At 32.1% G+C, this 6,821-nt stretch overlaps 1 long non-coding RNA gene across 1 annotated transcript; it reads left to right on the forward strand.

Annotated features, from left to right (window-relative positions):
• The first annotated feature begins 2,976 nt into the window (after positions 1-2,976).
• On the forward strand, positions 2,977-4,218 carry LOC134248332 (uncharacterized). The gene is made up of 3 exons (XR_009988027.1): positions 2,977-3,159; positions 3,406-3,530; positions 3,927-4,218. It is a non-coding gene; the product is annotated as an uncharacterized LOC134248332 (long non-coding RNA).
• Positions 4,219-6,821: the final 2,603 nt, after the last annotated feature.

The raw sequence follows: 6,821 nt of genomic DNA on the forward strand, positions 1-6,821 counted from the left end.
GTGGACAAGTTGTCTAGTTTGAAAAATAATCATCACTGCGTTCTGAAATTTTCACCACTTTTTCGTAGATAAATTATGAATATACATAGCAAATTTCAAAAAGATATATGCATAGGTAAACAAATGTGATATTTTATGTTATGTACTGTATCGCCCTACGGCGCATGGATGATAACGTCAAAGTGTCTAAAACAATGTCAAGTTTCATCTTTGCTAAACTTAAAGTTGGATAAGCCCCACTTAAATTTAGAAATTTTTATTGATTTACATATGTGAGTATCTATAACCAGTTAAGAAACCAATAAGGCACACTCATGCAATCTTCTGAATATTTATTAGCAAGTTACAGACAGTATTCTCACCATCATTCAACTAAATGAGAATCTCACATCGACGGTCGACAGTGACAGTGTCCTTTGCTATAACAAATGGCAGTCTGTCCAAATGTTTTGTACTATCTGGGGACTCGATCACGAAGACTTCACTAAGAAAACTTTCATTTCATTTATATACTAAAGATCTGGTGATATTTTTCATATTTTCTTTCTTCTGTATTCATTTAAAGTCTCTTAAGGCGTCATTACAACATCCTAATCTATCTGAACTGCTCTCCGGTGCGCTGTAACGTCATAAAAAGTCGCCATTTTTCGTGTATTGTGTTTATTACTTTCCCATTTCAAATGCTCGGGAAACTGCCAAAAATTAACCAAATGCCTTGAAATTTTTAAAAAGACGACAGAATTGATTAAGGAATGGAATTAGGATAATTTTCATCCTAATCTTATGTATTAAAAAATTTTCTTACGAATTAATCCTTATGTCTTCTCTAATATAACCTTGCTATTTTTACCGTGCGCCGTAGGACCTTACCTTGTGCACATTCAAGCAGAATAAAATCTTTATTATTGAATATATATTTTCAAAAACATTATGATTCACTTAAATATGATGAATAAACATTTACTGAAAATTTCAGCTTAGTGCGCCCATTACTTTTAGAGAAAAACGCTTTGTCCACGATTTTATGGGACAACCCTCGTATATGTCTAAATTTTTCAAATTTGTATTTTATACCTAAAATTTATTATTTATAACTTTACAATACACCTCCAAAGTTGGCCTAAACACCATTTTGTCCGAAAAAGTGTTGATTTTTGCATGAATTTTGGCCTAGAAGTCCTTCAGGGCAGGCCTGCCCCTAAATAAAATTGTGATATTTTGATAGGTTTGGATGTAAGGATTAATTTAAGATAGGATTTTTTTAGGGGCACCCCTGCCCTAGGGTCGAAATACACAAAATACCTACAAAAAATAAGGAAACCTGATTTTGATAATCTGCTTCAAATTTATACCGGTAAATGGTACAGTCAGACTAGCTCAGTTGATATATACGCTGACTATTACAGTGTGCACACTAACATTTTAAAGTCGGGGGTTCGAATCCACCTGGTACCACACTTTTAAATTTTCGCCTTTTCAAAGCCAATTTTATATTTTTTTATAGCCTTGTGTATTTTTCTTTCAATTATATATCCTTTATGCATGCCCATTCTTGATATAAGAAACATGAAAGAGATATCAAATCGTGAAAATCCAATGTACAGTTGTCAGTCAGGCGGAACAAACACTTTCTCCGAGGACAAGAATACCTCACTCTGTGTTACTTAATACAGGTACATTTGGCAGCATTGAGCTGCGATGAATGTCAATTGTATATATATATATATTCCTTAGGATTTAATAAAATTGATTTTGGCTACATACATATCAGTAACTGTACTCCTCGGATTTGATTTCCCCTGCGAGGTGAAATTCATAATTTCAGGAACTTTTATGAATCGTTCATGAACATTCATGATGTGTTCATGACTGGTTCATGACTGGTTCATAAAGATGGTTCATGAACTTTATTCATGAATATATTCATAAAATGTAGTTCATGAACAAATGATGAATATATATGAATATTGGTAATTTTCATTTTAAAGACAGAAAAAATGTAGAGTTCAAGGTATTATGAATGTTCATGAATTTTCATGAAGACTAAAATAACTGACAAAAGTGATTGACAGAAAACACTCAATACTCTCATAATACAACTTTTGCAAGCCGATGCAATTGTTGAACAAGCCCCTGGTATAATTTATAGTTAATAACATTCTTTCACCATCTGAAAAAATAAATCATGAAATCTCTAAACATTTCGTGTTTTTATTTGATTTTAATTAAACAAACAGTGCATCACCATTGACAGCATTTTTTTTTCAAATTCATTACTTGTGTTTCTTCATAATTTAAATTAAACAGTTATATTCATCATAAAGTGCTTTAATTAATGTCGTTTTTCATCACACAACTTTGTTCGACCGAATTTTCTCTAACAATTCAAACTTTAAACAAGTTGTTGGAAAATGAAACATTCTGGAAAATGAACTTTGTGAGCTTCGTAAAAAACGTTTTATATATTTATTAACAACTAAAAAATTATATCACTTGTCTGTACTGTACCGTATTATTCCTGATTCGAAACGCTATACACATTTCAATTTTGTTAAAATGTCAAAAGTTTCCCTTGCTTCGTGCGTAAATGATAGAGCACAGGCTGCATGGTTGTAAAGTATCTATGAAATAATCCACATTCGTATTTTGTAGTTTTAATTCTCCTATGTGTCTTCACAGCTCGGAATATTCTGTCTGAGGGCGAGAGATTGTTATTATCATGTCATAGGGGGCCGCCATACTTGCTATACGAAACTAAAAGTCAATACATGTATAATTTATGACGTAAAAAATTCGAATTCTTCATTGATAAAACTTATTTTGATATAAAAAAAATTGTATTTTCAGTGGAAAATTATTCAGATAGTGTTTGTAATTTTTTAAAACAGAAATCTTGGAAATTCGAAACTAACGTATTTCTTAGCTCTACCGTACAGAATTGGCGCAAACTTGAAAACGCGCGAGACGTTGGAAGTGGGAATTTGTAGAGTGGAAGAATCAGTATTTGTGATCTATTATTTGCATAATCACTGTGCCGTTTTCGTATTGCATAATTTTATTTCGATCGGGTTCAATATTCTGTTTATACTAATTATGGTAGCCATGCGGTTTGCCTGGCGTTTTGGCTGTTAAGTTTGGTGATGTTGGCCTCCCTAAGGAGTAAGTTTTATATTGTTTTACTTGAATTTATATCTAACTTGATCATCTGTATCTAACAGTATTATGCAATATATTTTATCATGTTTAAATTCTGCAACTACAATGTTTTGTAAAACCGCGCATTTCCAGCATGCGATAGGCATAGGCCTGTTCAGCTCACATGTTAAAGTTACGCATTTAATTTTATATGATTGCTTATGATTTTGATATTTTATCAAATTCTTATTATACTTTTGTAATTTGTAGTTTTTCACCCTCTCACAAGATGTGTCCAATAAACAGTACAGTCACTGATCTTTGTCAACTTTTTAAGAAAATAACAGAATATGAAGAAGGAAGACTATATATAGGATCGATCTACTTCATAACTGGTGAGTGACAAAAAATGGAGGCAATCACTGAGTCAGAAATCTGTCTGTAAATGTTACTGTCTATTTGTAAAATAACAACTAATTAACATGATTAAAGCACATTATGATAAATTAATACAGTATGTCTCTTTTTTTAATGCAATTTTTGTCTAACTTTGCTTTGAGTTTGGATCCAACCATATAACACATTAATTATAGACTGAGACTCAAAACATTCATAGGCCTGATTGATCTACAAAATGGCGGTCCAAGAAAATAGGCTTAAATTCCACTCAGAATGTTTTAATTTGGAAGTGTCTCTGATGCAAAATTAAATGAAACTAAAATGCAAGAAAATACAAAAAAGTCTTATGTTTTACAATCATAAGTACTTTCAGAAAATCTTTCTTTTTGAAGGAAAAAGAGAAGCAGTTCACAAATGTTGATGAGCAGAAGACAAGAAACTCTGGCTGCAAAAAAAATCTGAGCTCTTGAAAAAGAAATGAAAATATGAATGATATTCAATCAAAGGATCCAAATGATGAAATTCTGGAAATTCCACATGGAGAGACAATAAGGATTTTTGAATTGACCATCTCTGCTCAAACTGCTTGAAAGCACTGAAAACTGTTACCTGAACAAACTTTTCTCCTAGACTGGAATTAAAAACTGTTCAATTTCTGGCATTAAAACACAATTTGAAACATGCCGAGGATTAGGGTCCCCCTTTCCTTTTGACCAAGTAAGGTTAAACATTCTGCAAAGAGTTGCATTTGAATTGAAATTTTTTTATACTTTTACCAGGAATGAACTACATTTCTCATTTACTATGGTTTAATGTGTCAGAATTGTCTATTTTAAGTTTTTTAACAAATATTTTGTTGCCATGGTTGGAAAACAAACAACATTTCTGTGACATCTTTCAAGATGCTGTATTATAAATCATCTACTGTTACTTTTTAGCATGACTTAATGCATTTTCATGAATAAACATGAATAATAATATTGCATTTTTTGTTTACAAATAAGCAAGAATATGCATGAATGCTTATGGTTCATGAATTTTATTCATTCATGAACATTCCTGAAAAAATTCATCAAATTATTCATGAATAGTTCATGAAGATGCAATGAACTTATTATTGGACATTCTTGAAATGATGAATCTTCATGAATATGACTCTTCATGAATTATTCATGAAAAAAAATATTCATGAATATTCATCAATTTTCTTTCATGAATAAAAATTCATGATTTGAAAATGTCCAATAATAAGTTCATAGGATCTTCATAAACATTTCATGAACATTTCATGAATAAAATTCATGAAAAATTCAAGGAAATTCATGAATTATTCATGATCGTCTCGCAGGGGCTAGGCCTATATAATTTGCATACATTAATGGAATGTTTTACTACAGTCACGGATAAAATTGCCTAAACATAAAGAATAGAATTTCAAAGGCAGTAAACATTACCATTATGCTTATTGAGAAGTTATGACAAATATCAATTATTACATTTTGAGATAACAAACTCAATGAAAGAGTTCCTCATACCTCTACTCGCTGAAAAAAAAGATTTAGGTAAAACAAATTGTTATATGTATTCAGCCTAATGCCATTAATCAGAACGGAAATCGACCAGGTTTTTGTAGAGAAAAAAACCAAGCCCGGTCCTATAGGTCAAATCCCTATTTATAATGAAGTGATCCTTTCAAGCATCTGCGATATGTAGTACCTGAGAAAACTGCAACCAAAACTTTGCTATGGACAGACAGACAAGAAGACAACTGGACAAACACATAAAGGTAAAACAGCATACCCCCCTCTCCTTCGGAGCAGAGGTATAATAACAATTGAACATATAATCATCATATGAACAGACAGTGTAATAATTCAAAGACAGCTATGATATAAAGTATGCTCTTGTGTACCTGAGACTTTGTGAAGGAACTCATGCTCATAATTTCCAATAATTCGCAATCCATCCTCTTCTTCTACCAAATGGATTGAGGACTCGAAATTGAAGTTGATCCAATCTTTATCAGGTCCCACAACTAACATTGTTCTACTCCATAATCCAACAACAGCTCCAGAACCACACCTATTGTAAAATCATAAATCATGCAGCAAATTATACATTTTTAAATAGAATAGAAACAAGAGGCCCACAAGCCTTATATGTCACCTGAGTCTCATGTAACAACTTTCCAACATTTGAATTTGATTCATGTTTTAACCCAAAGCCGTGAAATTCTCAAATTTGAAAGAGGAAAGTGGTATATCATCATTCATTGTGGAACTATTTAAGAAATAAAAATAACAAGTTTATAAACTTCAATGGGAATTGAATTGGGTCGGTCACGTGATCAAATCCTGTGAAGGCCAAAGGCCTTCTCAGAAGATTTGATCACGTACCGACCCAATTCAATTCCCATTGAAGTTTATAAACTTGTTATTTATTACTTATATATACATTTGAGACAGACAATTGAATATTTTCGAATTTAAATTATTGCACTAACCGTCCGTCGTAGATTTTGAAAAATGATGCAAGGTGTAAATCGGCTTGCATGGCGGTTACGCTTCGAATTCACTAGGCTAAGGAATCTATTTCGAAGGGAATATTTTGTGAAAGGCTACTTGTGATCAGTAATAGTGAACAGATTGTTGTCTGGGAATATTTTATTCGTAAAAAATGATAATTGATGCTGAAAAGACACAAGAAACACGTCCGAAGTTTGATGATAAAAAGTTGGAGGAATTTCGATCACTGGAAAGGGATGGGTGGATCCGATGGATTGAGACACTTGTCCGAGCCAGTTAATTTGCAATTTGATCAAAAACATTCCACGGTTTCAGTAACTAAAGGCATACTTATTGTAAAACACTGGTAAACACGGAGACACTGGCGACAGCTTTACATTGAACTACGAAAATGCCGAGGTGTTTGGCAGCTGTTCATGGCATGATTGCAAAGATATTTTCCAACAGATTTACACATTTATCGTGAGTAAAATTTAAAGATAAAATAAAAGTTTATCATGAAAATTTAACCAAAGGTCTATCCAAAAGATAAGGATGAACGTTAGAGACTGTGCAGCTGACAAAAGTGAAGAAAAATGTAAACAAACGCTAGGCTCCTAGTTTCCTCTATGTACACAGGTTGAATCGATAGACCAAAAACTGCATGAAATACTTGTTTACATTTAAAATAAAATAATTATCATTTTACTTGCTTATTTTATTCATTTTTATACATGAAAAGCAAGTAGAGCAGGTCATTTTATAATTTATGTACTGAAGATA

The sequence above is a fragment of the Saccostrea cucullata genome, unplaced genomic scaffold (genome assembly GCF_032062105.1).
Source record: "Saccostrea cucullata isolate Sc308-1 unplaced genomic scaffold, CSIRO_AGI_Scuc_v1 ctg3390, whole genome shotgun sequence".
Taxonomy (NCBI): Eukaryota; Metazoa; Mollusca; class Bivalvia; order Ostreida; family Ostreidae; genus Saccostrea; species Saccostrea cuccullata.